The sequence below is a fragment of the Pristiophorus japonicus genome, unplaced genomic scaffold, assembly GCF_044704955.1.
Source record: "Pristiophorus japonicus isolate sPriJap1 unplaced genomic scaffold, sPriJap1.hap1 HAP1_SCAFFOLD_112, whole genome shotgun sequence".
Lineage (NCBI taxonomy): Eukaryota > Metazoa > Chordata > Chondrichthyes > Pristiophoridae > Pristiophorus > Pristiophorus japonicus.
Window position 1 is genome coordinate 244,921 of NW_027250777.1, and position 19,302 is coordinate 264,222.

The 19,302-nt window shown below is 46.2% G+C and overlaps 2 non-coding genes across 2 annotated transcripts; one reads left to right on the top strand and one right to left on the bottom strand.

Moving 5' to 3' along the window:
- Nucleotides 1–4,161: 4,161 nt before the first annotated feature.
- trnaw-cca (transfer RNA tryptophan (anticodon CCA)) lies at nt 4,162–4,233 on the bottom strand. The gene has a single exon. It is a non-coding gene; the product is annotated as a tRNA-Trp (tRNA).
- Nucleotides 4,234–18,142: 13,909 nt separating this feature from the next.
- Nucleotides 18,143–18,216, top strand: trnan-guu (transfer RNA asparagine (anticodon GUU)). The gene has a single exon. It is a non-coding gene; the product is annotated as a tRNA-Asn (tRNA).
- The last annotated feature ends 1,086 nt before the right edge of the window (nt 18,217–19,302 follow it).

Below are 19,302 nucleotides of genomic sequence, written 5' to 3' on the forward strand. Positions count from 1 at the left end.
TACACCTCAGTGAGGCCTCCTCTCAGCCTCCTCTGTTCCAGGGAAAACAAACCCAGCCTATCGAATCTGTCCTGATCGACAGGATTCTCCACTCCCGGCAACATCCTCGTAAATCTCCTCTGTGCCCTCTTCAGTGCAATCACGTACTTCCTGTAATACAGCGAAGAGAGCTGCACACAGTACTCCAGCTGTGGCCTAACCTGTGTTTTATACAGTACAAGTATAAATCCCCACCCCATCTCTTGTAATCTATGCCTCGGCTAATAAAGGCAAGCATTCCATATTCCTTCTTAACCACCTTATCTACCTGGCCTGCTACTTTCAGGGATCTGTGGACATGCACTCCCTGGATTCTGTGAGGACCCAGTTGATTGGAAAACTGCAAATATAACGCCCCTATTTAAAAAAGGAGGCAGACAAAAAGCAGGAAGCTATAGACCAGTTAGTCTAACACCTGTGGTTGGGAAAATGTTGGAGTCCATTATTAAAGAAGCAGCAGAAGAACAGTTGGAAAAAATAATTCAATCAGACAGAGTCAGCAGGGATTTATGTAAGGAAGTCATGTTTGACAAATTTGCTGGAATTCTTTAAGGATGTAATAAACAGGTTGGATGAAGATAAACCCGTGGATGTGATGTATTTTGACTTCTAGAAGGCATTTTCCTAATAGCTTTGGACCATCCCCAGCAACGATCCACAAATGTAACCTGTGCATCGCGCTGCCATGGGACACCTGGACATCCACGCTGCCAACGACTGGGATGTATCGTTTGTGTAGTTCAGCAGTTTCACTTCGATCAGGATCATTTTAGGTCGTTCGATTGGATTGTCCCAGAGTTTCTCAAAGGCTGCCTGATTCATCAGTGACTGGCTCACCCCTGTGTCCACCTCCATCGTGACTGGAACATAGTTGACTTCAACTTCCATTTTCAACGGGGAACTCTCGGTGGTGCAGGTAAACACTCCGTACACCTCATCGTCGCTGGACTCCGGATGATCAGCCAACTCTTCATCGACTCGGTGAGTACAATTTCTCTTGCATATTCGCTGGAGGTGGCCCTTCATGTTACAGCCTTTGCAAGTATAGTCTTTATTGCGGCACTGGTGGGCCCTGTGATTTCCTCCACAGCGCCAGCATGGGGTTGGCCGGTTGGCCCCATGTGGCGGACTCAGGATTCTGGGACTCGGGGTTCTGTTCTCTCTTCCCTGAGAGAGACTGCTAGCAGCAGCCCTGCCTCTAAAAGGCACCTTTCGGTTCACAGTACTTGCTGGGTTAGAGTCCTGGGGGTGGGACATCCACTTGGAATCGCAGGCCGAGATCATGAACGCCTGGCTCACGTTAATTGTCATCTGCAGGGTGACCGTGGTGTCCGCAGAGAGCAGTTTGTGGAGAAGGCCCTCGTGACCGATTCCAATAACAAAGATGTCCCTTAGTGGTGAAGTGAGGTGATTGCTAAAATCACGTGGTACAGCCAATCGTCTCAGGTCTGCAGCATATTTTGCAATTTCTTGGCCTTCGGATCCACCGGTGGGGAGAGAACCGGTGTCTGGCTGTGAGGATGCTCTCTATCGGTTTGAGCTGTTCCTGTATCAGCGTTACGAGCTCCAGATATGTTATTGTCTTCTCTGGGACTAGCAGGTCCCTGACAAGGAAATAGATGGTGGGCCCAAAACTGCTGAGCAGGATAGCTCTGCACTTATCAGCCAGCGAGGTCGGGTCGTCTCCCCCCACGTCATTCGCAATAAAGAAGTGTTCGAGCCTTTCCACAAAGGCCTCCCAATCTTCCCCATCGGCGAATTGTTCGAACGTGCCAAGGTTAGCCATTGTCACATGGAAATTCGTATTCTCGTCACCAGTTATTGTGTCTGTAAGCACTCTCGTAATGACTCCACGAGGTAAGGTATTGTACTTGAACTGTGGTGACCTTGGTCCACTTATTGCAGCTCCTGAGTGAGGGTACAATACTGTGAGCTCCCTTTTATACCTGGTTACCTGTCGTGTAAAGGTGACCCCGAGGTCTCCACCAGTTGCACCCTCTGGTGGTACAAGCATAGTGTGTGTACAGTGTGAAGATACATCCAGTGGTCTTATGTAACTGTACATTGAGTGTACAGGGTGTATACTTATTTTATACATACACAACAAAGATCATCGGTTAATTCATGGTGTTTTCCCGTGAAAGCAGGATAAAATTTATCGATGATTTACTTTCTGCATTTAGAAAGACATGGGTTAATCACGGATAGTCAGCATGGATTTGTTCAGGGAAGGTTTAGTCTGACTCACTTGATTGAATTTTTTGAGGAGGTAACCAAGTGGATTGATGAGGGCAGTGCGTATGATGTAGTGTTTCAGGATTTTAGCAAAGCTTTCGCCAAGTTCCCACCTGGAAGACTGGTCACGAAAGTAAAAGCCCATGGGATCCAGGGCAATGTGGCAAGTTGGATCCAAAATTGGCTCAGAGGCAGGACAAAGGGTAATGTTTGATGGGAGTGTTTGGGACTGGAAGGATTGTTCTCGTGGGGTTCCACAGGGCTCATGCTGGTTCCCTGGCTTTTAGTGGCAACATCAATGATCTAAACTTAAATATAGGAGGTCTGATTAAAACGTTTTCAGGTGTTTCTAATTTAATCCAGATAAGTGTGAGGCTGTGCATTTGGGGAGGGCAAACAAGGAAAGAAACACACATTAAATGGTCCGACATTGAGAAGTGTGGAAGAACAAAGGGACCTTGGAGTGTATGTCCACAGATCCCTGAAGGTAGCAGGCCAGTTGGATAAGGTGGGTAAGAAGACACACGGAATGCTTACCTTTATTGGCTGAGGCATGGGATAGAAGAGCAGGTTGGTTATGCTTGAAATGTATAAAACACTGGTTCGGCCACAGCTGGAGTATTGCATGTAGTTCTGGTCACCGTATTACAGGAATTACGTGATTGTATGAGAGGGTACAGAGGAGATTTACGAGGATGTTGCCAGGCGTGGAGAATCTTAGCTATGAGGACAGATTGGATCGGCTGGGTTTGTTTTCATTGGAACAGAGGAGGCTGAGGGGAGACAACATTGAGATGTATAAAATTATGAGGGGCCTAGATAGAGTGAATAGCAGAGGGGTCAACAACACAGGGGCATATATTTAAAGTAATTGGTAGAAGGTTTAAAGAGGATTTGAAGGTAAAATTCTTATGCAGAGGTTTGTGGGGGTCAGGAACTCGCTGCCTGAAAGAATGGCGGAGGCAGATACCACATGTAAAAAGTATTTGGATGTGCACCTGAAGTGCCGTAACCTGCAGGGTTATGGACCCAGAGCTGGAAAGTGGGATGAAGCTGGATCGCCTCTTGTTGGCCGGGGTGGAAGTGATGGGCCAAAATGGCCTCCTTCTGTGCTGCAAACTTCTGTCATTCTATAATTCTATGAAAAATTTAAATGTCCAAAGTGGGTGTCGAAACCACGACCCTGAGATTAAAAGTCTTATATTCCACCGACTGAGCTCGCCAGGCTTCTGCCAAACATACCGTTCTCTCACTGATTGCAGACAGGAGCCTGTTGGCTCCGCCCCAGATGTTTAAACTTGCTGTCGAGGAACTGCCAGGATCTTCTTGAATGGAGGACCAGGCTCGAGGGGCCGAATGGCGTACTCCGGCCCCTAATTCGTACATCTTATGAACTTTTCACAGGAGAACCAATTTGCCCCTGAGCACGCATGAGGAGAAAGCTATAGAAAATATTCCCGCCTGGTGAGCTTTCGCGTGTGTGGCGAATGTGTTAACCGCGACACTGCGGAAACATCTCCACTTTCAGCACCAGGTCAGACGGAAATGTTAAGCGAGCAGGTGAGCTGCTGAATCCCAGTTTTAAGGAGTTGGTCGTGGTGTCAAACAATGAGTTTCACTTAATGATTAAAAATAAGAAATGTCAGAAGTTGGATTCAAACCCACATCTCCAGAGAAAACTGCGATCTAATCACCGCACCTCAGACCGCTCGGCGGTGTGTGTGGCCACCTGCAAGTTGATTTTGAACTGTTGTGTCCTGTCACATGAATTAAATGAGGGCAGCAGGCGTATCTCTGCCTGACACCGGGGAAATAATGAGACAGACCTTGGAACAAAGGTCTGGTTATTGCCAAACAGCAAAGAAAATATTAATTCTGAAAGAACAGTGACCCCGACGTGATTTGAACACGCAACCTTCTGATCTGGAGTCAGACACGCTACCGTTGCGCCACGAGGCCTACACAATGTGTTTGAGATGTTCCTCTATATGAAGCTTTCACAATTCAAGGGGCTTTAAATTCCCCGCCCATTCCCACCAGGTGTCAGAAGCAACGCTCACCTGCCAGTCACCGTATGTTTTTTTCTTAAACGTTTGTGTTGCGTTCATGGAAAAGCATCATTAATTAACCCGTCACCTTCTTTTGCACAATGAAAGAAATGCTAACTGAGGGACAGTCGATACTTCAATCATTTGTCCTGTGCTTTGGGGAGCAGGCAGGGAGGTGGACCTGAGTCCATGATCGCATCGACCATGATCGTATTAAATGGTGGAGCAGACTCGAGGGGCGTATGACCGACTCCTGCTCTTATTTCTTTTGTTCTTATGTTCTTCAGCATGTTAACCCATTTTACAGACTGTATTGCCGATGTCACCAGCAATCCGGGGCAACTTTTGTCAAATTTAACAGCTTCGGTTATTCCTTCCGTGCACAGAAAATAGAATCAGTGGTGAAGATGAAATCCCACGGTGCTCATTTTCAGATTCAACGCAGTAGGATTTCAAATAAAGTGAAAGAATGTTACAGTGAAAAGATTTGGAAGTGTTACTTGTATTTGTATCTTTAATTAAACTTTGTGGCGTCTGACTCCCGTTCATGCCATTGATGAATAAGAAAGGTGGGTTTGACGTTGACCAGACTGCACTGCCCCTGATATTTGTGAGCTCATCCTTTATATTCAGTGGTTTCTCGCCCTTTGATGGGCTGCAGTGTGGCGGATATCACGTTGGCCTCACATGCGAAAGGTCCCCGGTGGATCCGTTTTCTCTCACTGAAAGTTATCTATTTATTGGTTAAATAAAGAGCAATTCAGGAATAAGGGAGCCATTTTACCAGGAGAATAAATAGCAAATAACGACAGCAAATGCTGGAAATCTCAGCAGGTCAGGCAGCATTTTCCAGGAGACTAAACTCTCCTCCGATTGTTCCCTTATAGCAAGTTTAAACATCATGTTTTTACCCAGAATCAAACCGGGTACTTTTCACGTGTAAAACAAATGTGATAACCACTACACTACAGAAACCTCTGGCACAGCAGCCGCAACAGAGCGGAGCTGACCATTGTGCTCCCTCTGTGCTGATCGGGAATGTGTTGGCTCACCTCAAACAACTTCTGTCCCACACTGAAAGTTCTCAATCCTTCTCCTCTGCTGCCCTTTACAGAAATGTCACGGATCACCCAGCCACCGTGTACACTTCCACATCCTCACAGTGGGGCCACAGAGGCTCCTACCGTCTCCCCGCGATCAGCGAACTCGCCCAGTTTACTAAATTAAACCCCGAACACGTGCTCGGCAATGGGCAGGAGAAGTCAGATAGTCTGTAAGCTCGGTCTATCGCAGAAAGTATTGGTATTCATGGTGATAACAGCAATTATTAATCGTCTCGCAGACCTCAATTATTTTTATGCGATGAATTGATCGAGAATTGAAACCAGTTTAGTGTGCCGGATCTTAACCCCCGACCACCAGGGAACAGTTATGATACATGCAGATATATTTATATATATTTATATATGAACCTGAATATCAACGGCTAGCTACCTAGACCTCATAGTGCAACGGTAATGCGTCTATCTTTGAGTGAGAGAAATTGTTCCACAGTGATACCCATTTCATCTTTTGTTCCCTTTTAAACACGAGAAACTGAGACAGGGGGAATAAATAGAGAAATAAAAGCCCAGGGATACAGACAAGAGGAAGAGAGAAGGGGAAAGATACTGTCCCCACCCAGAACTAATGCAGAAACCCCTCTGCTGCGCTCGGGGTGTCCACCTATAGCCTGGATACACTAACGGGAGAACACCAGCGGCAGGTCGGGGCCATAAAAGGAACGGCGAGCGGCCCTGGGAGCAGCTTGGAGGTCCCGGGAGAATACTCCAGGGAGCAGCGCGAGCTGGTGCAGGAGGGCGGCGGCAGCGAAGAGTGACGTCATCAAGGTCCAGGTCGGTGATAGGAGGGTGGGCAGATACAGCAGGAGCGGCGAGATCGGGGCGAAGGAGCGGCGAGAGACTGTAGAGGGAAGTGATCGGGGCCCAGCGGAGGCATGAGTTTCGGACCAGGTGCCCAGGGTTAGCACGGGCCAGCCCACACTGCGACATGTGTGTGCACTAGGTCCGTGCGGCAGAGCTGGTCGCCTGTCGTCTTGGTTAACCCTTGCCACTGGACCAAGACCTCGCTCTGTCAAGCCCGTGTGATGGCTGGGGTGCAACGGCCAACACACGTTAAAAAAATCCACGCACAGGCATCTTCCACCCTTCGGGATGTCGTTCGGGCCCTTCATTGAAACACCTGTGAACTCATCCTTTTTCGGCGTGGAAGCAAGTCATCCTCGTTTCGAGGGACCGCCTATGATGATGATGATGATGGATACATTAACGTTCCAACAGCTCATTGACTGCAGGAGTGGGACCGTGTGGCGCTTCAGAAGACATGTCGAAAAGGCAAAGTCACTGATTCCGTCTCATGTGCTCCTCCGATCAAGAACAGCAACGCACGCTAAAAATGCTTCAATAATGGTTACATCTTATCTCCACATCAGCTAAGCCGGTAGTTTGTTGGTCTAGGGGTATGATTCTTGTTTCGTGGTTGTTACTTGAAATTTGCAGAAAGATCCTGGCTTCAAATCCCAGACCAGCCTTGAGTTTGCATTGAACGTTTGCAAAGAAGGACTTGCATGTCTGTCAGGAACTCATTCCGACCCAAAGCGCTTTACAGCCGTTGAGTTGCCTTTGAAATGTTGTCATGTGAGGAAAGATGTGCCCAAATCACCTCAACTCTTTGCAAACGAGTTCATAGAATCAAAGAAGTTTGCAGCATGGAAGGAGGCCATTTCGGCCCATCGTGTCCGTGCCGGCCAACAAGAGGCTATCCAGCCTAATCCCACTTTCCAGCTCGAGGTCCATAAACCTGCAGGTTACGGCACTTCAGGTGCACATCCAACACTTTTTACATGTGGTGAGGGTTTCTGCCTCTACCACCCTTTCAGGCAGTGAGTTCCAGACCCCCACATCCCTCTGCGTGAAGAAATATCCCCTCTAAACTTTCTCCCAATTACTTTAAATTTATGCCTCCTTGTTGTTGATCCCTCTGTTAAGGGAAATAGGTCCTTTCTATCCACTATATCTCGAACCCTCATAATTTTATACACCTCAATGAGATCTCCCCTCAGGCTCTGTTCCATGGAAAACAAATCCAGCCTATCTAATCTGTCCTCATGGCGAAGATTCTCCACTCCCGGCAACATCCTCGTAAATCTCCTCTGCACCATTTTCAGTGCAATCATGTCCTTCCTGTAATATGGCGACCAGAACTGCAAGCAGTACTCCAGCTGTGACCAAACCTGCCCCACCGACCCCATCTCTTGTATTCTATGCCCCGGCTAATAAAGGCAAGCATTCCATATTCCTTCTCAACCACCTTATCTACCTGGCCTGCTACTTTCAGGGATCTGTGGACATGCACTGCCTGGATTCTGGGGAGGACCCAGCAGATTGGAAAACTGCAAATGTAATGCTCCGATTTAAAAAAGGAGGCTGACAAAAAGCAGGAAACTATAGACCAGTTAGCCTATCATCTGTGGTTGGGCAAATGTTGGAATCCATTATTAAAGAAGCAGTAGCAGGACATAGAAACATCGAAACATAGAAAATAGGTGCAGGAGTAGGCCATTCGGCCCTTCGAGCCTGCACCACCATTCAATAAGATCATGGATGATCATTCAGCTCAGTACCCCTTTCCTGCTTTCTCTCCATACCCCTTGATCCCTTTAGCGAGAAGGGCCACATCTAACTCCCTCTTGAATATATCTAACAAACTGGCATCAACAACTCTGCGGCAGAGAATTCCACAGGTTAACAAATCTCTGAGTGAAGAAGCTTCTCCTCATCTCAGTCCTAAATGGCTTACCGCTTATCCCTTAGACTCCGACCCCTGGTTCTGGGCTTCCCCATCATCGGGACCTGTCCAGTCCCGTCAGAATTTTATATGTTTCCATGAGATCCCCTCTCATTCTTCCAAACTCCAGTGATCTCTCGATCCCTTGATTCCCCGAGACTCGAAAAATCTATCTAACGCAGCCTTGAATATATTCAGAGACTCAGCATCCACAGGTCTGTGGGGCAGAAAATTCCAAAGATGCATATCCCTCTGAATGAAAAAATTACTCCTCATCTCTGTCTTAAATGGCCGATCCCTTAACCTGAGACTGTACCCCCTGGTTGTAGACACTCCAGCCCGGGGGATACAACCTCTCAGCATCTACCCTGTTAATCCTATTCAGAATATTGTGTGTTTCAATGAGATTACCTCTCATTCTTCTAAACCCCGGAGAGTATCGGCCCATTCTACACAATCTCTCAACTTAAGACAGTCCTCTCATCCCAGGAATCAATCTGGTGAACCTCTGTTGTACCTCCTCCCAGGCAAATATTTCCTTCCTCAAATAAGGAGACCAAAACTGTGTGCAGTACTCCAGGTGTGGTCTCACCAGGGCCTTGTACAACTGTAGCAAGACTTCCTTACTCTTGTACTGTGGGCTATATATTAGGTACTATGGGCCGAGTGCCCTGTTTTTTTGCTGTTTCGATGGATGCATAAAAAGTTATTAAAATTTGACAGTTGCTAGGCAAACATATTTGTATTTCCTTCAGTGTACTCCTTGCTCTTCAAGGGCTAGATTTTCCCCAAGCAGTTTTGTCGGCGCACTGACCTCAAGCGCACCGACTTTGCGCGCTGGAAACGGCGCGGGGAAAAACTCGCCCCATCCTCGCCGCTGTGTACAGTCCCCGGAGTCCTGGCGTGGTGTCGATGGTGAAGTGGGGGGCGGAGCCAAATGCCTGCGCCGAAAACACTGCCGGCACCTTCGCGCATGGGCAGTAGGGAGAGAAAAGTTGGCACTCTGCCATTTTTAAACAGTGTCAAACCCGATGAAAAGCACAGCAGCTTCTCAGCTTCTCCGGTCGCTCGGCGGGCTCTCCCCCCGTCCCGCCCCGATGAAACGCACAGCTCCAGCAGCTGCAACTTCTCCGGTCCACAAGCTCACACTTCTCCGGTGTGTAGAGGCAGTATTTCCCCTTCTCTCTTCCACTTGTCTCGATCCCTCGGCTTTGTTTTCTGGATTTATTCCCCCGGCCTCATTTTATGTGTTTAAAAGGGAACAAGAGATGAAGTGTGCGACACTCTGGAACAATTTCTCTCACTCAAATGTATCTATTTAGTGAAGTGAAATAAAGAGCAATTAGAAACATAGAAACTTAGAAAATAGGTGCAGGAGCAGGCCATTCAGTCCTTCTTGCCTGCACCACCATTCAATGAGTTCATGGCTGAACATGAAACTTCAGTGCCCCCTTCCTGCTTTCTCGCCATAACCCTTGATCCCCCGAGTAGTAAGGACTTCATCTAACTCCCTTTTGAATATATTTAGTGAATTGGCCTCAACTACTTTCTGTGGTAGAGAATTCCACAGGTTCACCACTCTCTGGGTGAAGAAGTTTCTCCTCATCTCGGTCCTAAATGGCTTACCCCTTATCCTCAGACTGTGACTCCTGGTTCTGGAATTCCCCAACATTGGGAACATTCTTCCTGCATCTAATCTGTCTAAACCCGTCAGAATTTTAAACGTTTCTATGAGGTCCCCTCTCATTCTTCTGAACGCCAGTGAATACAAGCCCAGTTGATCCAGTCTTTCTTGATAGGTCAGTCCCGCCATCCCGGGAATCAGTCTGGTGAATCTTCGCTGCACTCCCTCAATAGCAAGAATGTCCTTCCTCAAGTTAGGAGACCAAAACTGTACACAATACTCCAGGTGTGGCCTCACCAAGGCCCTGTACAACTGTAGCAACACCTCCCTGCCCCTGTATTCAAATCCCCTCGCTATGAAGGCCAACATGCCATTTGCTTTCTTAACCGCCTGCTGTACCTGCATGCTAACCTTCAATGACTGATGTACCATGACACCCAGGTCTCGTTGCACCTTCCCTTTTCCTAATCTGTCACCATTCAGATAATTGTCTTTCTCTCTGTTTTTACCACCAAAGTGGATAACCTCACATTTATCCACATTATACTTCATCTGCCATGCATTTGCCCACTCACCTAACCTATCCAAGTCACTCTGCAGCCTAATAGCATCCTCCTCGCAGCTCACACTGCCACCCAACTTAGTGTCATCCGAAAATTAGGAGATACTGCATTTAATCCCCTCGTCTAAATCATTAATGTACAATGTAAACAGCTGGGGCCCCAGCACAGAACCTTGCGGCACCCCACTAGTCACTGCCTGCCATTCTGAAAAGTACCCGTTTACTCCTACTCTTTGCTTCCTGTCTGCCAACCAGTTCTCAATCCACGTCAGCACAATACCCCCAATCCCATGTGATTTAACTTTGCACATTAATCTCTTGTGTGGGACCTTGTCGAAAGCCTTCTGAAAGTCCAAATATACCACATCAACTGGTTCTCCTTTGTCCACTTTACTGGAAACATCCTCAAAAAATTCCAGAAGATTTGTCAAGCATGATTTCCCTTTCACAAATCCATGCTGACTTGGACCTATCATGTCACCATTTTCCAGATGCACTGCTATGATATCCTTAATAATTGATTCCATCATTTTACCCACTACTGAGGTCAGGCTGACCGGTCTATAATTCCCTGTTTTCTCTCTCCCTCCTTTTTTAAAAAGTGGGGTTACATTGGCTACCCTCCACTCCATAGGAACTGATCCAGAGTCAATGGAATGTTGGAAAATGACTGTCAATGCATCCGCTATTTCCAAGGCCACCTCCTCAAGTACTCTGGGATGCAGTCCATCAGCTCCTGGGGATTTATCGGCCTTCAATCCCATCAATTTCCCCAACACAATTTCCCGACTAATAAAGATTTCCTTCAGTTCCCCCTCCTTACTAGACCCTCTGACCCCTTTTATATCCGGAAGGTTGTTTGTATCCTCCTTAGTGAATACCGAACCTAAGTACTTGTTCAATTGGTCTGCCATTTCTTTGTTCCCCGTTATGACTTCCCCTGATTCTGACTGCAGGGGACCTACGTTTGTCTTTACTAACCTTTTTCTCTTTACATACCTATAGAAACTTTTGCAATCCACCTTAATGTTCCCTGCAAGCTTCTTCTCGTACTCCATTTTCCCTGCCCTAATCAAACCCTTTGTCCTCCTCTGCTGAGTTCTAAATTTCTCCCAGTCCCCAGGTTCGCTGCTATTTCAGGCCAATTTGTATGCCACTTCCTTGGCTTTAATACTATCCCTGATTTCCCTAGATAGCCACGGTTGAGCCACCTTCCCTTTTTTATTTTTACACCAGACAGGAATGTACAATTGTTGTTATTCATCCATGCGGTCTCTAAATGTCTGCCATTGCCCATCCACAGTCAACCCCCTAAGTATCATTCGCCAATCGACCCTAGCCAATTCACGCCTCATACCTTCAAAGTTACCCTTCTTTAAGTTCTGGACCATGGTCTCTGAATTTACTGTTTCATTCTCCATCCTAATGCAGAATTCCACCATATTATGGTCACTCTTCCCCAAGGGGCCTCGCACAATGAGATTGCTAATTAATCCTCTCTCATTACACAACACCCAGTCTAAGATGGCCTCCCCCCTAGTTGCTTCCTCAACATATTGGTCTAGAAAACCATCCCTTATGCACTCCAGGAAATCCTCCTCCACCGTATTGTTTCCAGTTTGGCTACCCCAATCTATGTGCATATTAAAGTCACCCATTATAACTGCTGCACCTTTATTGCATGCACCCCTAATTTCCTGTTTGATGCCCTCCCCATCATCCCTATTACTGTTTGGAGGACTGTACACAACTCCTACTCACGTTTTTTGCCCTTTCGTGTTCTGCAGCTCTACCCATATAGATACCACATCATCCAAGCTAATGTCTTTCCTAACTATTGCATTAATCTCCTCTTTAACCAACAATGCTACCCCACCTCCTTTTCCTTTTGTTCTATTCTTCCTGAATGTTGAATACCCCTGAATGTTGAGTTCCCAGCCCTGATCATCCTGGAGCCACGTCTCCGTAATCCCAATCACATCATATTTATTAACATCTATTTGCACAATTAATTCATCCACCTTATTGCGGATACTCCTTGCATTAAGACACAACGCCTTCAGGCTTGTTTTTATAACACCCTTTGTCCTTTTAGAATTTTGCTGTACAGTGGCCCTCTTTGTTCTTTGCCTTGGGTTTCTCCGCCCTCCACTTTTCCTCATCTCCTTTCTGTCGTTTGCTTTTGCCTCCTTTTTGTTTCCCTCTGTCTCCCTGCATTGGTTCCCATCCCCCTGCCATATTAGTTTAAATCCTCCCCAACAGCACTAGCAAACACTCCCCCTAGGACAGTGGTTCCGGTCCTGCCCAGGTGCAGACCGTCCGGTTTGTACTAGTCCCACCTCGCCCAGAACCGGTCCCAATGCCCCAGGAAGTTGAATCCCTCCCTGCTGCACCACTGCTCAAGCCACGTATTCATCTGCGCTATCCTGCGATTCCTACTCTGACTATCACGTGGCACTGGTAGCAATCCCGAGATTACTACTTTTGAGGTCCTACTTTTTAATTTAGCTCCTAGCTCCTTAAATTCGTTTCGTAGCACCTCATCCCTTTTTTTACCTATGTCGTTGGTACCAATGTGCACCACGACAACTGGCTGTTCTCCCTCCCATTTCAGAATGTCCTGCACCCGCTCCGAGACATCCTTCACCCTTGCACCAGGGAGGCAACATACCATCCTGGAGTCTCGGTCGCGGCCGCAGAAACGCCTATCTATTCCCCTCACCATTGAATCCCCTATCATTATTGCTGTCCCACTCTTTTTCTTGCCCTCCTGTGCAGCAGAGCCAGCCACGGTGCCATGAACTTGGCTGCTGCTGCCCTCCCCTGATGAGTCATCCCCCTCAACAGTACTCAAAATAAAAGAATAAGGGAGAAGCCACTGTCGCCCTTTTGACAGGAGAATAAAACTCGCCCATGGCTGTTCATCCACAGCAAGTTTAAACATAATCTTCCTGCACGGGATCCTTTCACGTGGAAAGCAAACGTGATAACGGCTCCACTGCGGAAACCCCTCTGACCAGAAGTACAGCAGAGGGCAGCTGACCAGTGAATGCCTTCTGTGCTGATCGTGAATGTGTTGGCTCACCTTAAACAACTTCTGTCCCTCACTGACAGCTGTCAATCCTTCTCCTCCGCTGCCCTTTACACAAACATGTCACTGATCCCCACCCACCACCCCACATCACCATCGTGTTATCTTCCATGTTAGCACAGTGGGGCCGCGGAGGCACCTACTCTCTCCCCGCGGTTAGTGAACTCAGTCAGTCTGTAAAATTAAAGGGGAACAAGTGTCCCGCAAAGGGCAGGGGAAGGAAGAGAGTCTGTAACCTGGGTTTAATTGTTTGTCAAAGGCTACACGTCCTGTTGTGTCTTTCCAGCAGTTTCCTACTTTCACAGGTGGAGATACTGGGGCTGGACCATACTCCTAAAATACAATGAGGTCGGGATAAAAGTTCCTCACATATCAGGGCAAAATAAATGATTGAAGTTCTACAATGGATTAATTAATGATGTTTAAATCAATGAATCTTTTTTTCCACATGAGATGCATGTAACTCTTTCTTTCTAAGGTTTTAATTTTGATGGAAGTGCAATTTCCCTGGCCGGAAATTGACCCAGGGCCGCGGTGGTGAGAGCGCCGAATCCTAATCACTGGACCACCAGGGAACGCTGCATTGCTGCATCGCTGCATCGTAATGCTTGGTGTCATTATTGTCCTTTTCAATCCACTTGTTTCACACCGAAACATATCGTAACCTTGATCTGAATTTAACTTCACGTGATTCTTTTGAAATCACCATTAAATGATTAGGTAAAACCACTCCTTATACCACCGAAAAAGAGCTTCGATTCCAGGTCAGGGCGGTAACTTCTGTAACAGCTTTTTTCAATTCAAAACCTTATAAAATTGACGACATGCAGCTAATATGAAAACATAAGAATTCATTTAATCACCATTAAATAATCGATCACCTTTTTCAGGATGAAATAAATAATAATATAGTTACTGAGGGACAGTATTATCTTTAATCATTCATTTTCTCTTTACATGTGCTGAATTTTTATCCCTATCTCATTTGCATGCTGTCTGAGAAATTGTCAGTGTTTATGACTCAGTTGTAAAACCATTGATTGTGTGTGTGTCTATTCTTGATAGGAGGAGCAATTGAGACCGAAGTTCCAGTTCGATATATGCATCAATAGAATCAATTTTCACCAGTTTCTTTAAACCCAATAACATAATTTATTTTGATTGGAATGGATGGAGGAACTTGATCCATGTAAAAAATTGTAATCGTTTTATTTGTGCTGAAAGCTCATAAAAGTATTGGAGTGGGAACTCACTGGATAACAGCAAAGCTGGCAATGTTTGCGGAATATATTCGTGCAGCCAAAATGCACAATGACAACCCGGAACTGTGCGGCACCGAATCCTCGGGGAAAAACATTAAAAGGCTTCGCCCGGAGATGGGTTTGGATTACCCACCTTTCAGTTACCAGCCGAATACGCTAAAACATTGTGCCACAGATACACACTGCAAGACATGCAAAACCAGGGTGTCAGTCAGTTAAAGCTTCAGATGGCTCCGACCGGGATGGAACTTATCCACTCTCAGTTGTACTTTTCCCAAGTAAAGGCTGGGACATTCATTGTGGATGTGTGGAAGCAGTCTGGTCCCGCACACTGCAGACACTTCCATGTCACCGCCAACCAGCTCTCCCACAACCGGTGTGATCTACCTTCCAGCCTTCCAGTGCCTTGTCTGTGACGAAGTATGTTTCAAAAGTTTTGGAATAGTTGGTTCCATGGTGTAATGGTGAGCCCTCTTGATTTTAAATCTAGCGATCTGAGTTTAAATCTCGGTGAAATCTAAATTCTTGTTGTCCCAGCTGCTGAAAATTTGGGCAAACAAGTGAAAGATACCTGGTGCTGGTGGGCAGTTTTGTTGCCTTTTTCATTGATGCTTGATCTACAAGTCTAGTTGTCAAATTGTGTGCTCAACCGTCAGTTATCTGCGACAAATCAGCGGAGGACAAATCACTTTGTTGTCTAATGCTGCCTTTGCCTGCACAATATGTGCTGAGATTATCTGTGCAATATGCATTCTGCAGGATGAATAAAAGCAATGCTTTTTGAAATGCAGTCACTGCATGTTTTGCACTCGACAAAACGTTGCATTTTCTTTTCATTAATTTTACATTAATGCAATGCAATGCCAACGCACTTTTTACGTGGCAAGATCGATAATTAGCAGAGCAGAATGAAGAGATCGCAAAGTTTCTGTTTAAAGAATGGACTCAGTCGAGAATATTTTGTGGATTTTATTTTTCTGAGGCTATCTTCCCTGTGCTGGGAACACCCTGCGCAGATATGTGAAAAAGCTGTTTTTTTTAAAACTCCAGAGACCGAATGGCAGTTAGCTGGGACAAAAGAGCTGTCAGTCATCCATTGACAAAAGAGCTGTCGGCCAGGAAGGGGGGCCACTGACAAAGCCACTCTAATTTGTAAAAGCACTTCTCACCTCCATCTCAGAAGGAGACACAGAACAATGAACCCACCAGCCTGGCCAGCCAAGGAGGAGCTGGGTCTTTCCCAACACAAAGGCTCAGAGAGATGCCCAGACTAAGGGCCATCAGCCCAATGCATGGGTGGGATGGCCTATCACTGACTAAGTACCCGTGCTTAGAAACAAAGGGGTTTTAAAGATTGGTGGGAAAGATAGGGGTAGCAAGACTCCCAGATAGACAGGGTCCTTTCCACTTTATTTTTAGCTTGGAGCTTGGTGTGAAGCTTGGAGCTTGCAGCTTGTGTCTAGAGAGAGCCCCCTCTCCCTCTCGCTCTCGCTCCACCGATCGATGTACCAGAGGAAGGGGCCGCAGTACTGCAGAAGAAGCCACCGAGACTGAAGACCAGGCAGTGACTTCCCACAGCTGAGCTGAGCAAGGAAACGGGCTGCGTGTGGTGGTGCACATGGTCGCGAGTGTCCCAAGCCAGTAACCAGATATCCCAGGCCAGCTGGGTAAGGGCTCAGGCTTTTCTCAGAAGTGAAGCTTTTCAGGGCTATTCTGGGGAGGGTAATTCATTGGTAGGGGTGGGGTTAGAATCCACCAGGGAATTACTGCGTATTACTAGGTTCATTTCTGTACTGTATGTATGTTGTTTGTAACCGGGATTTTATTCTCCACAGAGACAGTGATTTAGTTTAGCAGTGCATGTTTTAGACAGAGTATGTTAGACCAAATAAATATACTACAATTTATCACTGAAGCATCCCTTTCCGTGACTCATTTAATTTACGCTCTGAATAATAATTCCCAGATCTAGAACTTTCGTAAGGTGGGGGCGATTCAAACCGTCCGTCTGGCAATTGGGCGAGGATCACAAACACTTACAATATTTACGAAAGGATATACTTGCTTTGGAGGCAGTTCAGAGAAGGTTCACTGGGTTGACTCCGGAGATGAGGGGTTGACTTATGAGAAAAGGTTGAGTAGGTTGGGCCTCTACTCATTGGAATTCAGAAGAATGAGAGGTTATCTTAGCGAAACGTATAAGGTAATGAGGGAGCTTGATAAGGTGGATGCAGAGAGGATGGTTCCACTGATAGCGGAGACTAGAACTAGGGGGCATAATCTCAGAATAAGGGGCCGCCCATTTAAATCTGTGATGAGGAGGAATTTCTTCTCTCAGAGGGTTGTAAATCTGCCGAACTCACTGCCTCAGAGAGCTGAGAAAGCCACGACATTAAATAAATTTAAGACAGAGGTAGCTTCTTCACTGATAAGGGAATAAGGCTTATGGGGAACTGGCAGGGATGTGGACCTGAGTCCATGATCGGATCAGCCATGATCATATTAAATGGCGGAGCAGGCTCGAGTGGCCATATGGCCTCCTCCTGCTCCTAGTTCTTAAGTTCTTATGTTCTGAATAGCGACCCAAAAAAATGCTTTGATCATGGTTACATCTTATCTTCACGTTTGTCAAACAGTTGGCTCGTTGGTCTCAGGCTGTGATTTCCCTTCGGAGTTGTTCATTGAAATTTATGTGGGGTCCCAGAGGAGCCCTGATATTGCTCGCATATTTTGAAATTGCATCGAACTTTTGCAAAGAAGGACTTGCATATCTGCAGCGCCTTTCAGGAACTCATGATGCCCCAAAGCGCTTTACAACTATTGAGTTATGTTTGAAGTGTTGTAGTTTGGGGAAAGATGTGCCCAGATCACCAAACATGAACCTCAACTCTTTGCGAAGGAGTTCGGTGCAAATAATCAGGTGCCTCAGGGACTTGGACTTTCTTTGAATAAGTTCTGCTTGTACCTGCATTCAAACTTGAAACAGCAACTGGGCTTTCATCTCACGGGAGGTTTGGGGTTGATGTGTGTCGCTTTCAATCATTGAAATTTCACCAAGCAAAGAAAGGGTGAATCCAACTGTCCCCGTAAGCATTTAGTTCCCGTTTAATCACAGGAATATCCGCAGTCAGGAGCTGAAAAGGAATTCAAACCTAATACCGGTTTTGGGACAATCAGAATACTTTGTCACAGACAAGGCACCGGAAGGCTGGAAGGTAGATCACACCGGTTGTGGGAGAGCTGGTTGGTGGTGACATGGAAGTGTCTGCAGTGTGCGGAACCAGACTGCTTCCACGCATCCACAATGAATGTCCCTCCATTTATTTGGGAAAAGTACAACTGAGAGTGGACAAGTTCCATTCTGGTCAGAGCAATCTGAAGCTTTAACTGACTGACCCCCTGGTTTGGGTTGTTTTGCACCTTATACATCCATCAATCTCTGTGGCGCAATGGGTTAGCGCGGTCGGCTGTTAACCGAAAGGTTGGTGGTTCGAGCCCACCCAGGGACGAAGCCTTTAACTGTTTTTCCTCGAGTATTCGGTGCAGCACAGTCCACGGTTTTCATTGTGCGTTTTGGCTGCACGAATCTATTCCACAAATGTTGCCATCTGTGCTGTTATCCGGTTAGTTACCACTCCAATATTTTATGAGCATTCAGTTCAAGTAAAACGATAAAAAAAATTTACATGGATCATGTTCCTCCATCCAGCCCATTGGAAATAAATTGTGTTATTGGGTTTGAAGAAACTGGTGGAAATTGATTCTATTGTTACATATATAGAACTGGAACTTCGGTCTCAAGTGCTCCTCCTATCAAGTATAGACACACACACAATCAATGGTTTTACAACTGAGTCATAAACACTTTCAATTTTAAACCATTCTCATACAGCGTGTAAATGAGATAGGGATAAAACTTCATCACATGTAAAGAGAAAATGAATGATTGAGGATAGCACTGTTCCTCAGTAATTATATTATTATTTATTTCATTCTGAAGAAGGTTATCGGCAAATTAACGGTGATTAAAAGAATTCTTACTTTTGCACGTTGGCTGCAAGTCGTCAATTTTATAAGGTTTTGAATTTAAAAATGGGTTACAATGTTGGTTGAATACATGACATCACCTCCTACCCCAAAGTCTTTTTGGGATCACAGGTTGAGTTTCTCTGGTGGTTTACGCTCTCTTGTAGAGCACCTGAGTTGGGGCTCCGTTTGTTGGGCGCTGGCCTGTGTGTCTGCTGTTTGCGGTGCCTCAGGCCTATCCGGACTGCCCACAGTGACTGGGCTCTCCTCCCTTTGGTTCCGGTGTTCGGTCACCTGTGCTGGAGTGAACTCTATATCATGTTCTCCTCTGCTTCTACTATGGGGTTGCTGAACCTCCTTTTTGTTTGATCCATGTGTTTGCGGCAGATTTGTCCATTGGTAAGTTTAACTACCAGAATCCTATTGCCCTCTTTGGCAATCACAGTCCCTGCGAGCCATTTAGGCCCTGCAGTGTAGTTGTGGACAACAACAGGGTCGTTTACACCAATATATCGTGCTCTCGCATTCCTGTCATGGTAGTTATATTGTGATTGGCGCCTGCTCTCAAC